This window comes from Larimichthys crocea, chromosome IX, assembly GCF_000972845.2.
Source record: "Larimichthys crocea isolate SSNF chromosome IX, L_crocea_2.0, whole genome shotgun sequence".
Taxonomy (NCBI): Eukaryota; Metazoa; Chordata; class Actinopteri; family Sciaenidae; genus Larimichthys; species Larimichthys crocea.
The window spans coordinates 8,055,579-8,075,134 of record NC_040019.1 but is presented as its reverse complement, the minus strand read 5'-3'; the positions used below and the strand labels follow the sequence as shown (position 1 = coordinate 8,075,134).

Here is a 19,556-nt window from a genome sequence, read left to right as displayed (position 1 = left end):
TTTCTCGCTAAATACGCTTTTGCTGATCTGTAAAAGTAATTTCCAGTGCAAATCTCCTCTTCGCAGTTATTATTACCACTCTGTCTCACAAAGTCAATATGAAAGAATGTAAATGCTATTACTTTGGGCTTTTTGAAAGAAAGGAACACTTCAGTTCAGTTCTTTAGTTGGAAATTTGACAATAAAAGGTTAAGGACTACCCAGAACTATAAATCATTTGGTGCTATTTTTGCACATGCAGCATTGCTATGGTGACAGTCCAATACAGAGTTACAATTCAGGCTTAAAATGAGGCTTTCCATATGTAAGGTGATGGTGCATGTTCTTCTCCCTTTTGTGATAGTAATGGAAAACCCAAACTTAACCTCAACAGAGACTGATTCCTCCAGTGAAACACAAATCTCTGCAAGCTGTCTGGAAAGGCCACACATCTAAATTGCATTTTTAACCACACAACATGTTGAAGCTCAACACACTCCACACCACTTTTGTGCTATGAATGCAGACATACTGTATGTGCGATGGAGTTTCTTTGTGTATGCATGTCTGCATCGTGTGAAAAGCTCTCTTTGTAGAGTGCAATATGCTGAGTGTGTCCCCTGCAGTGTGTAGAAGATAATGGCAGCAGACAGAGCCTAATGTACAGTCCTATAAACAGTAATGGATCCTGTGGGGATATTGAGCTAATATGAAACTTGTAGGCCACTCTCATGGTATATTGCCTTTAATATGGCACTGTTGACACACTGTACAGCACATGATAGGTAAGAATGTTTAGTAGAACAGCAGGAATATGACATTACTATATTAAAAATACATTAAGACAATACGACTTCGGCTCAGTGCTGAGCTGCAGTCCCTTTGTCAGTACATGGAAGATCATTTTTGGATTTTAATAGTTTTAGATTATTCCACTGTGTAGGAGATACGATGTGACGCTGATTTTATCAGTCTTCCCTCCAGAACTGTGCCATTAATCTTGTGCACATTCTTTATTTCTCCTGTTATTAACACAATGACGGACAAATAGACAGACTACAATGCCTCTGGTAAGAACATTAGTTTTCTGTGTTTCATGGAGGTTACTGGGCTCTTCAGTTTCAGTGATTACAGCAAAAAAAAAAAAAAAGTTATGATAATGTTTAGGGTACTCAGGGACAGTGGCGCTCGCATGACCAGATACACCATTAATCATTCTGTCGAGAATAGAGGGAGGCAGGGCTGGAGAGGAGAGGGGGGTCGGTGTAGGGGGCAGTGACAGTTTGGCAAGGTGATGTGAGCTGAACTACTAGCCTGTGGAGAAGCCCCACCCCCAAATCACACCATATCTCCCCTACTGTAGCTACCATTCTCCTTCTCTCTGTCACCTTCTTGTCTCTTACTAGCGTGTTTTCATTTTCATCTCCTCTATTTAGGCGCTATGTTTACCCCCTGGTGTGCATCTCCTGGGCCTGCCTGTCACTCACACTACTGTGTGTTAGACCGCACATGTCACGTGGAGATAGGATATATTGAATTTTGAGTCTGTCTCTGTGTTGAAATTGATATGTGGGTACAGTATACAGTATAGTATATTCAATATATACTGTATATGTGGAAAGGGCACTAATGAAAATGGACTAAATGGACTCTTACAGCAAATGTCTATAAACTCAAACTTTCTATCAATACAGTCAATACTCAAACTATACAGACACAGCTTAGCTCAGCAGCTAGTGTGGCTAAAAATAATTAATGTGACACATATAATTTTTGAAGCTAATATAATCTTGATGCTGATTTTAGGTCATATCATCCAAAATTATATATTTCTGTCTATGTATTTGTATACAGTAAGTTTACATGTTAGATTTAGTGCGCTTCTGTAATTACTCACTAATATGATCTGACAGTAACTGTCACTGTAGCAGCTCTTCATCGTAGCTGTCGAGTGAAAACCTTTCATGTTTTAAATTCGGTTCAAGGATTACATGCTCTCTAATGGGATGGAAAAAACATACACACCCTTGATTCACGAAACCATTTCAAAACCAATTAGATAAATCCAAAAACATATGGTCATCAAACTAAAATAAAAATGACTAAAAGCAAGACTGTAGTCTTGTGGAAGTTCAACTCCCGTCTTACATGACATTGTCATGTAATTACTTATATCATCTGGCAGCTGAAAACAATAAAAATGTATTTTTGAAAAATTATTTCCTTCTTTGGTAAAGCTGCTTTGGATGTCAAGTGCACTGCGTGTAGCGCACACGGGTCTGAGGAAAAACATCCCACAATGATCTGTGGAATCCTGATATGAACTGGAAACAGCAGTGGTCATTTCCTAACACGACCTCAGGGATAATTGGTTTTTAGGAAAACATCCTTTGGTAGATTTTCAAACGTCCTGAAAGGTTCATCCCTCTGTGTGTGTACTCTTTGATCTGTCAGCTTGATTTGCCTGTGAAGGTTCTTAGTGTATTTGTGTGTCTGCATTAGTGTAAGCCATTAAATACATGCTCCTGGGTGGGCATGCATGTGCAGTATGCATGTGTGTTTGTGTGTGCATTATTTTATGACTGAAGGCCATTTGTGTAGGAGTGTGTAACGGTGACATCAAGGGCTCGCCATAGACAGGCACCCCAGGGAGTTGCATCAGCATGGCAGCTAGACACAGCACTATCTGATGTGGTTGTCATGTCTAATTTAACCTTTGAGCCTAGCCTTATTTATTGAATTTTATATATAAAATAAATAACATACAGTATAGTAATAGTTAAAACATTACAAGCATTTTTAAATATTTTTCTTCTTTTTCTCTCTTTATTGCTCTCTGTCTTTTTTCTGCTCTGGTTTACTAGTGAGGCTTCTGTGTCAGTTGTGTTTTAAACACCTGCTTTGAGAACAGAGATCAGTCGCGTGGAAAAGCCCAACAGAAGCCTTCAAGGGCTACGGATCACAGGCAAAGTCAAATATTTGGGTAGAGAACGGCAGGGAGGTGCACAGAAGGAATCTTTTCATCCCTCCTCCCCAGATGAGGATTTCTGCAGCTGTCAGAATGCATCTTAGGGTTTTAGGGAATGAGTCCTAGCAGGTGACAGGGTGAGATACATACACCAGAGAAACTGATTACAATAACCCTCTGTTAGGCCAAGCGGCTCATCATTGTTCCCGTAAAAAGAAATATTAGTGAATTTTAAGCTCCTGCCATGATATTCCTGCTGTATAACCTACTGTAAGAATGTTTGTATCAGCAAATGTCTCTCTTTTCTGTGAGCACCAGAGGGAAGACAGCCAATTACTATTACACCAATCTACTGTGCAGTATAGTTGAAAGCAAATTAGTTTGAAAAACATCATTGTAAACAAACTAAAAAGTAATTGGAATAAGTTGCTGATAGGGCAGCTAGGATAGGAAGTAGTCCAATTGCTTGCAATACTTACATTTTTCTGCTGGCATCAATTTTACATTGATGACAACAATGCTAGTACATTTTGAGCCCAAATCCACTTTGGAGTGTTTTTAAAGTCTTTGTCACTGTAAAGTTTTTTTCTGTCTTTGACTCCACTGATAACACAACCATAGCTGGATTAAAACTGTGAAAGTGGAGAGGAGAGTCTCAAAATGTCCACCTGGGGTCCTGGTAGACGATTTTGGGGGGTAGAAGCACTCCTGTAGATGCCCTCAATACTGTAGTGCAATTGCCTCTAATGCAGACAATTTCAAATCAGCACAGGTGGAAGATACAATAGCTAAAAATTGAACATCACATTTAAAAGGAATAACAAGAATATCTTCTGTTGAAGGCAACACTTTCAACTGCACTTTAATCCCACTGCTAGTGCATAAAGTAAGAATCTTACAGTCGTATTGATTGGTCAGAGTGAAAAACGTTGTGAGATTAGTACATTGGCAGCAGCAATGAGGCAGACATGTCAGATTGTTGTGGTGAACAGAGAGCTAAACTTTACAAATGGCCATGAGCTTTGGACGTGACTCAAAAAAGTTGACCATAGATGCAAGAAGCCAAGATGCTGCACATGATCTCATCAGGCTTACTGAGGTCCTGAGAATGGATTTGGCTCAGAAAAAGGCTGGAAACGCAGAGGGCTTTTCTAACCAATGAAATTACATTAAGAAGAACTTGAGAACTAATCACTGGTACCATTTTACAAATGTACAGCCAATTGAATGGGCTGCAGCGGGATTTACAAGATCACTTTATCTCAGTTTTTACCTCCTCAAACTTGACAAGACTGAGCTTTTGCCAGAAGAGCACTTTGGGGATCTTTCAGGAAGAGCTACAGCAATATGCTGGGAAAAGGACATCAGGGCAGCTTGGGAAAGGGGGGATGAATGCATTTAAGTTCTTATTACCATAGTATATGTTAAATGCTGACAAATAGAAGGTATGAAAAAGAACAATCGGCATTGCTACCTCATGGAGGAATGTTAGTTCAGCTGCTTGTATCTGCAGTGAGGTTCTGTACGAAACCAGGATAATTGGCTGAGTTTCTTTATGTCTGTTGCCTGCTGTCATCTTTCTGCTCTAGTATTTTAGATATCTGCCACTGGGGAGTGTCAAAGAGATGACTGCGGTGCAGATGAGAAGGGGTAGCCTCCACTTTCTGGATTGTGGAGCTATCGCTATCTGTGGCTATTTATCTGAATTTCCCTGTGGGTGACAGAGAATGTGGCTGAGCTCGACACTGGCTGAGCTCCGTCCTTGGAAGTGGGTGAACAGCGGACAGGCTGGGAGTCAGACAGATGCCCTCAGCTTACCACAGATCATTAATGCATGAGGAAGATAGAGATGGGCAGTATCCTGTTCCACTGGAGAAAAGGTCACAGCCAGTGGAGACTGCAGAGGGAAGACAACATGAGTTGAGAATGCAGGAAGATGCAAAGGATAGAAGTAAGATAAGTAGAAGAAAGGGAGGATAGAAATCTGGACTATCGGGAAGAATTTTGTAGTTGATGTTATGACTTTGCACACTTGTATCTATAGATGCATACTTGTACGTGTATAGTTTAGCATCTGACATGAGTACATGAGATAGCAGCATATTTGATTTACCCTTTGAATCAATAACGTGGATTGCAGGAACCATCCTACTGAGTAAACAACAAGACAGTTTAATAAAGCTGTTTACATAGGTTGTGAATAGAACTACTCCATTCATATGCCCATTTTTACATGCTCTGGAACAGAGCCAAATCTATGATGACCGCTGGTCCGTCCACTCCAGTACTCAACCCCAAACCTCTGTTGTGTTGTTACTCTGGTATAGCCTATCTTGATGCAAATTTAGCAAAAACACAATTCTTTTGTATACAGTATACATGAGAGTAGATTTTGATGGTGAGGAATCACAAATGTGATTCCCCCAGGGAAGAACACCATCACCACAATGGGAGTTTCTTCTAGGAGTGCTCGTAAATTACAAAACAATGGAAGAGAGACAGAATGACATAGCAATGGTCTATTGTTTTGCCTTTATTGAAGAGACTGATAGCTGAGAGGCAGACAGGAAACCTGAGGAGTATGACATGCAACAAAGGTCCCTGTTTGGAGTTCAACCAGCAGTGTTGTGGTTACACCACATGCACTGTAAAAATTTGGCTATGAAGACACTATAGAATGGCATCTGTTACCTGGTTTGATTAATGGTGCATAGATGTCTAATATACCATCAATGCTTAGGTTAAAAAAAAGTACTCTAGCCATTTAGTTCAGAATTACACTTCCATAGAGTTGGGGGAATTGTAAAGACATAAAAAGGGTCACAGTTAACACAGCAGAAGCAACATGGATCTAACACTAGAACGTACATTTCCCATAACGTGACTCAGTAGTGTATTCTGTTAGACCTGCAAGAAGTTCAAGATACCTGGGTGATGACACAGAAGACATAATGCAGCTGTGTTATATAGACTATGTATTACTCCCTGTGGTTATTAAATTAACTTTGACATGCAAAATTGGTGGAGTGTCCCTTGAATGTTGCAATATTGCTGGATATTTCTCAGTTAACCTCCACCTCACTCCTCCTCCATCTCATGCTCCCAAGGAGAGTGACAGTGATGAACCATTTTGTGATTGCAAGCAGTTCCACACAATACACACAATATCCATTATTAAATTTTCCCCATCTCATTTAATTTAGCAGAGATGAGCATTTTAAACCACTGGTGCGAATTTGTCTTGTGGAGTGTGCACCTTCCATGCGACACGCTGGAATCCGGTGTGTTCAGGCGTGGTTGTGTAAATGGCTGTTGTGGCTGGGAGATTGGGATGTTGTGGCTGGCTGTGCCTGTCTCTCCGCAGCCAGCCCCTGTGTATCCATGGGGGGCCATAGCTTGCTTTTGCTTGCCGGACAGTTAAGGTAACGGGTGGGGAGATTGCAGAGGGACAGGGCGGAGTGGGTAGTGGGGGTGAGGGGGGGCACATACTTGCTCCTCATTGCCCCTGCATTATATGTGGTTGACCTATTTCGGTAGTGAGTAGCAGAGGAGGTGAGAGAGCTGGGAGGGGTACAGGGTAAAATCACAGGCTGACAGAAGTCCCCTGGTGAGTGGAGCTGGGTGTGTGATTCCCTAATGCAGTCAACCCCCCTCAGACACACACACACACACAAAACAAACACACACACACACACACACACACTATAACTTCCCTCCATCCCACCAAGCGTTTCTGCCTCTTAACACATCCATTAACAGGTGTGAGGCTTGTGTATGTCTTGTGTGCATGCATGTGCACACATGGAGATTGTATGTGAGAGTTTGTATTGTGTGTATTCAGTTTTGGACTATAGATCAATGTGACAAAATTGTGTATATTATAACAGGTTTATAGGTTTGTAATATTTTTATAGGCACCAATATCAGGAAATTTCCCAAACTGTATTGTAAAGTGAGTGACACTGTCTCTATGTAAACTAAGGTATTACCACAAGCACAGGCACAGGTAGACAACCACGAGCCAGAAGCTGAAGCTCTACTGGGGGAAGAACACCATTCTTCTAGAAGTATTCCCTCACTGGGTGTTTTTACAATGGTGGTGGAGAGCATTAACAAGTCGGTCTCATAGGTGTTCAACTGGGTTGGAGAACTGAAGGCATTGTAAATATTTTTTCAAGCTCATCAAACACTTCAGCGAGCTCTTGTGCCCCGTATGGAAACATTTGCATTTGTTATGTATTTCGACTCATTTATTCAGGTCTCTTTTCTTTGACACTCATCTGTATGTGTCTAACTGTCTGTTTGTAACTGTAACTGAGTCTGTGTGTTTGTGGCTCTAGTCACATGGGGACAACTCTAAATACAAATATGAATGCACCTAAAATGTAATGAGAACACGTCAGATGTGATATGATCACTCAAGCCTCATTCTGACGTGGCTGGGGATGCATGGGACCACATATAAAGAACAGCCTCATCTTTGCAGTATTTGCACGGCAAGACAAAGCTCCAAAGCAGAAAAAAACAAAGTCTTTACCGGAGGCGAGTTTCCATCTTGTTTCTTGTTTCTCCCTCTCTCTGTTGCTCTGATTTGTAAAAGCACACTTCAGTTTTCAACTTTTACTTTTGGCTTTTTGAATGAGTAGTTGAATCTAGTATACAGGTTTTCTCTGCAGAGAATAAAACTGTAAACGTAAACTGGGCAGTGAAATCCAATCCTAAGTGGTCGCAAGATATATTTAAGATGCACTCTGTTTCTCGGTGTGACCTGCCTCTATCTATCTCAGCCAGATTCAGCCAGAGTCCGGATATATCTGATGCTCTGATACCATGTTTAAACTTGGTCACAGTGACAATATCTGTGTTTATGTGTGTGTAGGCTTATTTCTAAAGGCAGCACAATTAGATTTGTCCATACAGGTCTTTTCTGGATGCTATATAACCACACATAGGAGCTGAAGGCAGGCAGGGCAGTGAAATCAGGGAGAAGCGTCTATTTGGCTTAGCAAGGATGCAATCGATCATCCAAGCTGGATATGATGTAGCGAACTGCATAAGAGCCAATGTGAATATGATACCCTATCCAATGTGTAATAGCAGCTATGTTGTCATTCCTCTGCGAGCCAATGTTACAAGGGAAAGGAACCATGTGAAATGAGCTGAGACAACAGCTTTCTTGTTGTTCCTGTCGAAGCCAGTATAACAAGCATGGTATGTTGATTTGCCAAACCCGGCACAGTATTTCGAGGTACAAGACTTGGTGATTTTGATGAAGAGTATTGTATAAAATAATAAAGGCTTTGGCACATAAGAGTGCATCCTGTTTCTCCCTCCAACCCTTGGCAACAAAGCCACAACCCCCCTGCAATTGTACATGTACCTGCTGTAGGCTCTGTGCAGAAACCAGCATGTTGCAGCGACTCCTTTGAATGCTTACAAAGCCCTTTTCATTTTAGGCATAAACCAATTAAGCATCCTGGTACCCTTGAATAAACATGCAGGAAGAAAGAGAAGTGGTCACGAAATACAAGGGAAAAATTCTGCGCCGCAAAAACCATTATGAGGCGGACAAACATGTCGCATTTCCTGCTTAATTCCAGCTTTTCTGTTTTTAGTGAGCTTAGCAAACGCGCCAAATATAGCAAAATACTGTAGACAAAAGTATCTTCATACGTGGGAAAATGTCTTTAATGCATGTTGCAGTTACAAGGATGCAAGAACCAATGAGATGTATTTCTACATGCGCTGAATATCAAGTGTTGCCACGGGGGGGAAAAAAAGTCTGCAGCTAAAGGAGCTTAGCCTACTACATGTGTGCAAGTGTGATGACTCTCTGATGTAAGTCAGAATCATGAAAGCACTGTCTACAAGCATGTGTTTCCAGTGCCAGAATCCATAGAGATCCATAGAAATAATTATTATGAATCTACCTGAAGGTAAATGTAGGTAGATAAGCTTTTATTGTAATATAATAATAGCAGCCATGATAAGAACCAACAGTCAGGTCTGCACAATAAAAAACTCAAAGAATGAATTAGTGGAGCATTTACAATAAAAGACCATCTGATTCTGATAGGGACAGCTGTCAGACTTTTCTGAGCAGCCTGTTGAGAAAATCTGATTACAGATCAGCTGGTCAGGGTGATTTAATAACAAGGCTTGTTAGAACTTACAATAACATTAGCCAGCTTCATATATGTGTTTTTTTCATAACAGTATTCTCAACAGACACACTGTCATGCTTTTTTTGTAGAACCCCATACAATGCCCTTTACACAGTAAGTAAAAGAATTAGCACGTTGCGCGATAGCAAGCTTCTGTTACAGTATTAAGATTTTAACAGTATTACAGTGATATCAAACACTTAAGCTGTTGGGCTCAATGTAGCATAATAAATTGCTGGAAAAGGGGATAGACTCTGTGATTTTGTGCGTGTTTGTGTGTCTGTGGTGCCACGTGCATGTGTTCGTGTGTGTGTCTGTGCGTGTGCATGTGCATGTGCATGTCATAACCCTCAGGGCCAGATATAGAGTCATGTCTATTAGCTGGCTATTGCGGCTAGGGTCTTGTTTTTATTATCAGCATCATAACGGTGGTGTGTGGATGCGTGTGTGTGTGTGCCCTTTAATATATCACCCCCTGCTCTCCCTCTGCTGATCCCCGGGCTAAGATTTATGGTTCTGCATTACATCTGCCTTGTCACATTAATTCATCCATCACACACGGACACATGTACACACACGTAAACACCCTCCCACGCACACACACACACACAGTTGCACCATCAGGGCCTGCATTAGAGCATACACCCATGTTTGGTGTATTACGACATACAGTAAATCCTGATCTTGTCATTTCCCATCCCATCTAAGGTAGTAGATGGCTGCAGGTACCTTTTATTCAGCACAGCAGCACGGTTTGGGTCACGAGAAGGGATACAGTTCTAGAGAGAGATCAGTTAAAGAAAAGGGAGAACTTCTTAAAACACGCTTTCACGGTTTTTCAGCTTGCAATTTGATTGACGAGATGGCGAGAATGCAATTTAAGAGGTTGATGCGTGTATGAAGGTTGTGTATGAAGGTTGTGTATGTATGTGTGTGTGTGTGTGTGTGTGTCAGGGGAATAAGCAGGCAACCAGATTCAGTGACAGACATGGAGAATAGACTGTGCTCTGGGGACTGCGTTTCACATATTCTGACACACTTCCAGTCTGTAGTGTCCTTCAGATAAAGTGCTGCCAGGGATTTTTTGTGTGAGGACGGTCGGAGGTTTGAGTGCTTCTGGATATATCTGTGAGTTGTGTAAGTGTGAAGTGTGTGTGTGTGTATACGTGGGGGTGTTGATACTGTACATACTCTGATACTCATTCTTGTATTGAGAACACATACATTCTATGGAGGAATGATCGGATAATTAGTAAAAATATCAGTATCATAAAATGGTCCATTAAATTCAGAAGTCCTGCATTTAAAATGTGAATTAAAAGTAAATGTATTGCTATGAAAATCATAATGAAGAATGGCTGTTTATGTTGCATGTCGCATTAGGTCATGATGACTGAAAGAAATTTACACCAGCTGCACACAGGAGCAATACAATTCAAAGTTGTGGAGTTCTGAGCTGCACACCAAGCTGTTATATTCAAAATTCAGATGAAAGGTCGGTAGGTGATCACTGCCTTAAAGGCTGGGTTCACATGTTTTCAAGTCTACAACACAGAAAACACATTTGTCTAAATTAACAATTTCCACATGCCAAGGCATGGCTAAATGAGATATAAACACTAAAATGTGAACCTTTCCTTTCATTTTTGTGATGTCTTTTTAATTTTTGCACGAGCATTGGTATGTTTTGTATACTATTTATTTATGCTGGAAACCTATTTTGCAACCTAGCTAGTAACTACAACCCAAAGAGCTTCAGCTTGTACTGTACAGGCCACCTCTGCAGCTTTGTGTAAGTAAATCTGTTAAGCAGATCACCAGATTTTCTATTCAGGGTTGTAATTCAACACAGACAAATTACTTTTTATATTTTAGCCCCTGTTTGCAAAGTACTTGTAGTGATGATCTGCGTGATGACTGGTGAAAGATCTTTTTTCAGCTGTCTCTATGAATCTGCTCATTTGTCTATTTCAGTGTTGCAGCTCTTATGTTTGACACTGGTGTGCTAGTAAAATATGAAGCTAGAAGAGTGACTTCAAATTTTGGCATCATAATAAAATTTGGCATTGCAAGTGAAACATGAGCAAAAATACAGATTGTCAATACATCAGAATTTTTATTTTTCAGTGATACTTGTTTCAGTGCCAATACAACTTTTTCCAATACAAGTGGGTAATGCCAGTTTTTACTCTTTTAGTTCAGGTTGTGTTTAGAGTGCCACATTTTATTTTTGATGCCAAAATGTTAAAGTCACTGTTCTAACTCCATTTTGAGTTTTTGTCTCACCATATAATGAATCCCAGATGTGAATTTGATGCAGATGTGAGATAAATTTGAGTGAACCTTTCTCATGCAGTCTTCAGTTACAGTATGAAAGAAATGTTGAAATATTCTGTCAAATATAAACAGTTTGCAATTATTTGTAGAATTTATACTGTTGGTATAATGGTGATCTGTAATCTTATTTTTGATGAGATGATTCTGTGTTGCTGTTGTCATCTTCTGCTTGTATGTTTTGCATTTTGATCCTTTGGCCTTTCACTGGTGGCAGAATGAGGCTGCCCGCTGCTCTGGACCAATTAGCCGAAGTAGAGGCATCGCATCAAGCTATTGGGCACAGTGAGGGGTCAGAGAGTGTGACACGTCTTCTCTGACAAGAACTGCTCCACTCCACAGCCCACCGGTCGGTATGGGGTAGGGCGATGGCCCTGTCTGGCTTTGGGCACCCAGGGGTGTGACATGTGACAAGTGAATGGGCATGCCAGTTTGTGCTAAAAGGACCAGTCGTTATAACTGTGAGTGAAGTCAAGCAAGATGCTTCTGTATGCAATGGCTGCTTTAAAACTGTATTAAAGTGTTTGTGCATCAGTGACTGTGTGTGTTTGGCAGGCGCTGGGTGGGCGGGGAGGTACAGGAGCATGACACATATTCATATTGACACCTGTCATTGAGGACTTGAAGCATAAAGACAGTAAACAGAAAACCTGCATGAAGTTAATTGGGGTTTTCTATTGGGACTGTGTGTTTGAAGCCCTGTTATACCTCTTTGGAAGGTGTTAGTTTGGACCCCCCACTCCTCCCTTACATCCCTTTCCCTCTCTTGTCTCTCCTGCGGACTGTACTCATAGAGCGATGTCTGTTCCGTACCGCACCGCACCGTAAATTAGTCCCGGGTGGTGACATGGTGCTTGCTGGGTAATTTGGACAATGGGGCGTTTGACAGCTCACCCATCACAGCTACAGCGCCCCAGGGAGCCACTACTCCTCCTGAGCTTTTCTCTCTCTCCTTGCGCTCTCCTCTCCTCCCTCGGTGCTGATGGAGTGACTCTCTAAGTAGCAGCATCATTCTCCAATCAACCACCAAAATGGCTTTTCATCCAGGAGGGAGCAAATAGGGGAGGGGGGGTGGATATACACTGCAGAGAGGATGTTGAAACACCATAACTGCTGGAGAGTGAGCACAAAAACAGATTGTGGTGCATGGGAATAAGAGTGATAAAATAACGAGATCCCAAAATGAGAATAAATAGAAAAAGATTGTACTTCATCATGCATTAAAAAGCTTTCAATTAATGACCACTTTAAGGATGTACAGCTAACCAGCTTACACACAAACACATAAAAGACTAAATAAAAGGAATGGAAAACAGCTCAATGCTGTCTAATTGCCAGTGATAATTACTTATTTGTGCATGAAAGCACTGTGACCTTTTTCTCCTGAGATGAAAAACCTTCATTGGTCTTCACACATATATGTTCCATGTTTTGATCTTGTACATCTTAACCAGTTTAACAGATAGTGCTGACTTCAATTTCACTTTGATGCTATCTCTTCTCAAAGATCTCAAAGATCACTCAGCCATCTCATAGCTATCCTAACTCTGTCCCATAATAACCAGGATTCATTATTTATTTTGTAATTCAAAGAATGCAGATTAGTCCAAGAAAATTGGAAAACTGGTTTTAAAAATGCAATATCAAGTGCAAAGATTCGATTCTTCGTGTATGGATTTTTTACTTAGATGGAATTTGGCTTATTTTCTGCAGCTCATTTAGATTTATTTTCTTCCATTTCAATTACCCAAAGACCGATCTTTGTTTGCAAGAGGACTTTTAATACTGCAGCGGACAGTTTATTCTTGAGGCGGGAAACACTGCAACATTTACACATGTGGTGACATAAAATCAGTATGAAAACCAATTTAAACTTCCATTTGATCATTTTCAAATATTTGAGCCTTAATTGTCATGATGCTTTGACCTTGTCTTTGCTGGCGCTGTGATGTGACTGGACAGACAGTGGCCAAGGCCTAGCATGACCCTGGCAACCACCAGCTGCCTCCTGCCAGAGTGCAGCCAGAGAGGACCAAGTGAAGGTCAGGGATAAGCACCAGAGAGAACATGTAAACACCCCCAAAGAGAAAGACATGACTGGCTGTACAAAGACGGGAAGAGAAAATTAGTACTGCTCTGAAATTGATTACACAACTTAATTATTGCTTATACTATGTGCTATTTTTATATGAGAGTCTCCTCTTTACTGTCAGGCTTAACCTAAGGTCACTCCAGGAGATACGGAAGATGAAGGGGGGAAGGGAAAACATAGGGTAATGTTTATTGTGTGAATTTCCATTACTTGGTAGATACTAAGAAATGCTAATGCTTATCTCTAGGCCCACTCCTCAGTACTACAGCTGCTTTCTTCTCAGCTGTGTGTTTACACTTCACCGCAGTGGGATAGATCAATTTGTGCAGATTCATTTTTCCAATTACATCACATACTAAAGATAAGACCCATGAATTGGACTGCTCTATAATGCCCTGATTGAATTATTTATCTGGTTTATTTGGCAGCTTTAGTGTGCGTGTGGGCTCTGTGATTCTGGCCTGCAAATGAATGACCATGAGCTGTGAACTGATTGGGAGGTTAACATTGGAGCAACTTGACTTTTTAACTTCAGGGAATGTCTGCCTGTTTTTTTCGTGACTTCTCCTCCCCTGCTAGGTTGTGTGATGGCAGGATTCCCTGGAGATGAAATATGACTGTGCTTAGCACGCCCCAACAGAGAGGACCAGATAGGACCGAGCGGGGGAGGGGTCACTGGGCCCTACCAGTAATCAATAAATACCTGCTGCAGCCAAGCGTTAGATGGGGCCCTGCGGACAATGTGTGTAGACACATTAGTGTATAAAGCACTTGGCTGGAAAGAGACATTAGAGTGGAAGGGAGGCCTGTGCTCTGTTTGCCTGTTTCCCATGAAGCTTCTAAAGGATTTTGCTTTTAAAACAACAGCCATACATATTGATTTAAACCACTGGGATCTATGGGTCCAATACTAACAAGTATTGACTAAAGGAAGTCATTACCATTGATTAATGCTCACTCAATATAATGGGTAGGTGTGCTCAGTGCACATTTATAGGTGGATCTGATTGACAGTCTATTTATCCTGCTTCAATTGACATGACAGCTGAGTGGTTTATTATTCTGCTTGACCACTCAGCTGAAAACCACCTCTTGTCCTTCCCTGTTGCTTCATAGCAAAAATATCGCCTAGTAAAACTCCCGGTTGTCTACCTATCTAGGCAGCCACTTACCAAGCTATATGTAGCAGCAATGTATGTATGAGTGATAAGAAGGATGAGCGGGGAAAAAAGGGAGAGGGAAAGGGAGGCAGGTAAGGAGGACATATAAGAATAAAATGGGAATGAAGAGGGAGAGGATTTATGAAAGTGTTCATCCTTGTTCAGCTTGACTCTCCCCTGACTGAAAGGAAACATTGGTCCCACTGATACAGAGCTTTCCTTGGGACAATAAATCTGCGTGATACAGATAAAATAGAGAGAGCTTATCTTGCACAGTGGTGTCAGAGCTCAGCATTCAAAAGCTGTTATTGCAGATTCTCACACAGAATATATGATATACGAATATTCAGCATATGCGTATGTACGTTACAGGAAGACAGGTGATGGATCCTCTATATGCTGTATATGCAGACAAGATATATGAGTGCACACAGTGTGTATGTATTCGTGGGGTGATGGTGAAGACGTCAAAGCATTAAACTTTGTTTTTGCGTCACCGTTGGAGCTTTATCAATGCGGATATTAGCCACATACATGTAAAGACACAGTTGTAATTAATGCAATGTTTTTGTCATTAGCACTGTAAACTGTTACATCTGATTTTGTTATGTAAGAAATTGAACTGTAAAATATGAGATTAAATATAGAAGTAGTGCTTAAATGATCCCATTTTCAGTTTATCAGGCTACTGCTTGTGCTCAACTTCTGTCTGTTTAATGTTTAATCAAATCCATGAAGTCTGCATGGATTAGTTGTATTTGGTTGTAAAAGATAAGTCAAGTATATACACTTTTCTCTTTGTGCAGTTATGTATGAGTCAATACAAAATGTTCATGCAGAACTTATCTGCAAAACATTCCCTGACAACTTATTTAATTAGTTTTCCCTATGACATACACTCTTGCAATATAATATCTATATATATATCTATCTTCTGCACTGTCAGTGGTCCAACTCCAACATCAATGTCAGTAAAACTTAAAGAATGCCTTTAAGGTTTCTCACATAATAATAATTGTAGCTTCATAAGCAAGCTGTGATGCTTTGTATTTGAATAGATTTGAATGATTGTCCCCCTGTGATTTGGATGGGAGACCTTATCTCCATTGTAACAACATACTGTGCAAGAGATGGACTCACATTATTGGTGAGTCAGTACACAATAATCTTCTTTGCCTTGAAATGCTATTTCTGCTCACTCTTGAGAAATCTACAGAAATCCTTCCAGGTCTTGAGTTGGCAAATTTCCAGAGCATCTTTTGTGGAAAAATCGACTTTGGTTTCTGTTTACACATGATGTCGACATGTAAAATTACCAGAGCATTTATGGTCTGAAGTGCATTTTGTGAAAATGTGATAGAGAAGCAGCTGAAGCCAGGATGGTCTGGTCAGCCTGGACTTGATGTCTAATGTGTTGTGGATGTTCTGTCATCAGTTTTCACTGTTCTCAGCACAATAGACCTCATTAATGTGACTTATATTGATAGTGATATGCTTATTACAGAAGTGAGAAGTTATAATGTTTCAGGAGGTTTTACTGTGACTCTGCTCGATGATTCCTTCTATAAACATCCAGTGCTTATTTCTAATGGAAACTATTGATGTAAGGTCGTCATTAAGCCCCTGTTGTGTCTGTGATTCAGCGAAATGACGGTCATCCAGACAACGTTAAAAGAAAATACTGTCAATACAAACTTGTAGAAGAAATGAGGAGCTTTGGAAACTTTGACTTGGACTGACTATTTGGAAAGGGTCACTCAGGTCTCGGCGAGCTGTTTACCACATACTAAATAGACGAAACTGCTACAGGGTGCATACTCTAACCTCATACATTTGTGCTTGGTGTGGGTGTTGCACACTTCTCTATGCAATAGTTGATATATTTATGTTACAGATACTCCTTTTTTTAGCTCCTGATGCACCCCTTTGTGTACACATTAGTTTTAGAAATGATTTATGTCTTTTCTCTGAGGCTCTGCTTTAATATGTAGCTGTACCAGTGTTATGATTTCACTTTGATTTCCTCATGTCCAAAATGCAATTATCTCTTAATATTGCTCCACTCCCACAGCTATTGGAGTCAACTCAAGCCATAGAGGAGCTGACTGCCAAGGCCCTCTCATACCTCTTTTCACTCCCACTTGCTAAGCTGGGATTAATTTCTTATCCTTCTTTAAAGTGCCTTTTCCCCCAGACCGTTTTGCCCTCTACCTGATGAATTCATTGACAATGCACAAAGGCAAATTTCATTCATTCATTAGCTTGATTTTGAGGACAATACGCAACCAATTTATCCCTCAAAACTTTTTGTGGTTGGAATGTGGAACTGATATAAAATTCAACTAATATTCAATTTGAGTCTTAAAATATTCACTAATATGACTTACAATATGAATTAGGAAAACTCACCCAATTATAGAGCAAAATACAATTTGAATAAAAGGGCTGTGAGGACATATTTCATTAAATTTTAAACACTCAATATGCGGGCAAATTCTGATTAAAATCAAGCCACAGAATTACAACTCCTTGGAAAAATCCATATTGCATATCAAACAGTGGAGTCATGCCATATTAATGTTCGTATTAAAGGGGTAGGACACTAAAACAGAAAAGGAAAAGCATTATGACATAGAAGTATGGTAATATATTCTGCACTTGCTGATTATTAGGGTTGTGATTATACACACTGTAGATGTATCCACACAGATTGCATCATCCTGAACATAGCAACGCAGAATCTTCTAAACTATTTTTATCATGAACTGTCTTCTCATTGCATATGAGTGGAAGCAGAGGGAAGGGGTGCCAGAAAAAGTAATGTTTCTCTTTGAGCTTCTTGTTGCTCTCAGTATTCTGTTCACCAGGGAGGGAGGTGCTGGGATGCTGGCTGTTGGGTTTTGTGGGGTAGAACAGCGTGATTGGTAAGAGTCAGGGTCTTTCATTTTGTCATGTGGTGTCTTTTTTCATTTCTGTGCTGATTTTTCACTGGAGGGCTAGTTCCATTCACTTGAATTTATTATTTCTCGCACTGAGGAAGTTGATGAATTCGAATATCTGTGAGCAAGTTTGTGTGTGCCTCCGCACGCATTAATGCTTGCGCTGGTGTATGTGTGCGTGAGCGTGTGAGGCGAGCGTCTCTCTGTATGTGCAAGGCAGCGACGCTTTCATGGCTGTTTCAGATCTCTCTACCTCACAGTTCGTCAGAGCGAGGGAGCCAGGAGGGAGAGAGAGATGGAGAGATAATGGGAATGGAGGGTGAAAGAAGGCTAACACAATCTTTAATGAGTTTCCTTGGCTCTCTTTGCCTGTTTCTGGGTCAGGGTCCCCTGGCTGAGGATGTGGGTGGACTGAGGACTATAGAGCAGAAAAAAACAGACTAAGCCAAGGTCTGCTGAAATAGACTTCTACATTAAAGAGTCATCACCTACATAAAGACATAAAGGTTGAAAGGCTCAACCGTGTTTCAAAGTTTTTTTTATTGTTTCGACAGGAAAAGATGAAACTTGATCAAAACAGTTAATGATCTTTTTCCAGCTCTTCATCGGACCCACTCAAACACAAACTGTCCGAGGATGTGGTTACTCTTAAATGTCAGAGGTCACTTGAGGCTTTATTGCTTCTACTCAATTAGAGGCAGAGCCGAGTCAGGAGTGAAGCCAGTTGGTACTTTTTCAAATAAAAGTCAGATTCACATACTAAACCAGCATAAACAAGCATCATACGCAAACCCACGCACTACATAGGAACACTTTCATAACAGTACACAGAGAAGTCCCTCCTTCCCCATGGTGAGGATGGCTTTGGTCATTTTCTGATTGGCCCCCCTCCCCCTGCCCTTTCATTTCCGAGCAATCAACTTCAATCTGTGGCAGGTATGGAGGGAGAGATAACATTAGAGAGACATCGTGGGGAGATATTTGCTCAGCCGAGACATTATTTAGTGCTCCCGAAGCATCCAGGAGGCAACCTCTGTCAGACAACAAGGCTCCAGCGTGTCCACACAGGATAGAGAGGCGGGTAGATAGAAGGACATGGAAGAATTACTGATGGGCTGATAAACTCTTTTGTTATCCAAACAGTCTGCCTTCCTGTTTTCTGTCCTCCTGTGCTATGTTTCTGTCTGTCTGCCCAACTCCATTTCAATGTCTCAATCTATGTCTGTCTGAGTTACTTTCACTGTCCCTCTCTCTCTGTTCTCCCTCCCTCGGTCTCTCCCTCTCTCTCACCTTCTGTTTCCCACTGTATCTCTGTCTCTATTACTCTGCCTTCTTTCTTTCACACTTGTGAATAATTGATGTCTACCGGTTTGATGGTAAGAATAGAACAGTTCTGGAGGTGACAAATGGGGTGGCGAATAGGCTTCATCCTCCTCTCTTCAAAGAGTTAGAAAGTTAGCCGTGCTCGCTCATGCGCCCGCACACGCGTATGTGTGTGTGTGTGTGTATGCAACATATATTTGTGTGCTTGCAATGTTTTGTGTGCATTTGTTCATGTTTGTGTGTGAGTGAGTGCACATACACACATACAATGCAGTTGTGTGTATGTGATTTAAGACAGGGAGATGAAAGGGAGTTGTAATTACAGGGAAGCGTATCTGTCTACTGCAGAAGTATCCGAGGAATGGCACAAACTGGGCCAAAAGCCTGAGGTCATTAGATCTGGTGCATGTGTCTGTAAGCTAGTGTGTGTGTGTGTGTGTGTGTGTGTGTGTGTGTGTGTGTGTGTGTGTGAGAGAGAGAGACAGAGACAAAAGCAAAGAGGAAGAGAGAGAGAGAGCAAGAGAGAAAATGGGAGACAGAGAGCGATCAGCTTATAACTTCAGTTCCTCAGAGTCAACCTCTGAACTCTGCTTCTCA

The 19,556-nt window shown here is 41.0% G+C and overlaps 1 protein-coding gene across 3 annotated transcripts in view; it reads left to right on the top strand.

The window, feature by feature from the left end:
• The window catches only part of unc5cb (unc-5 netrin receptor Cb), a 107,067-nt gene that overhangs the window by 41,483 nt on the left and 46,028 nt on the right, over nucleotides 1–19,556 (top strand). The window lies entirely within an intron of this gene.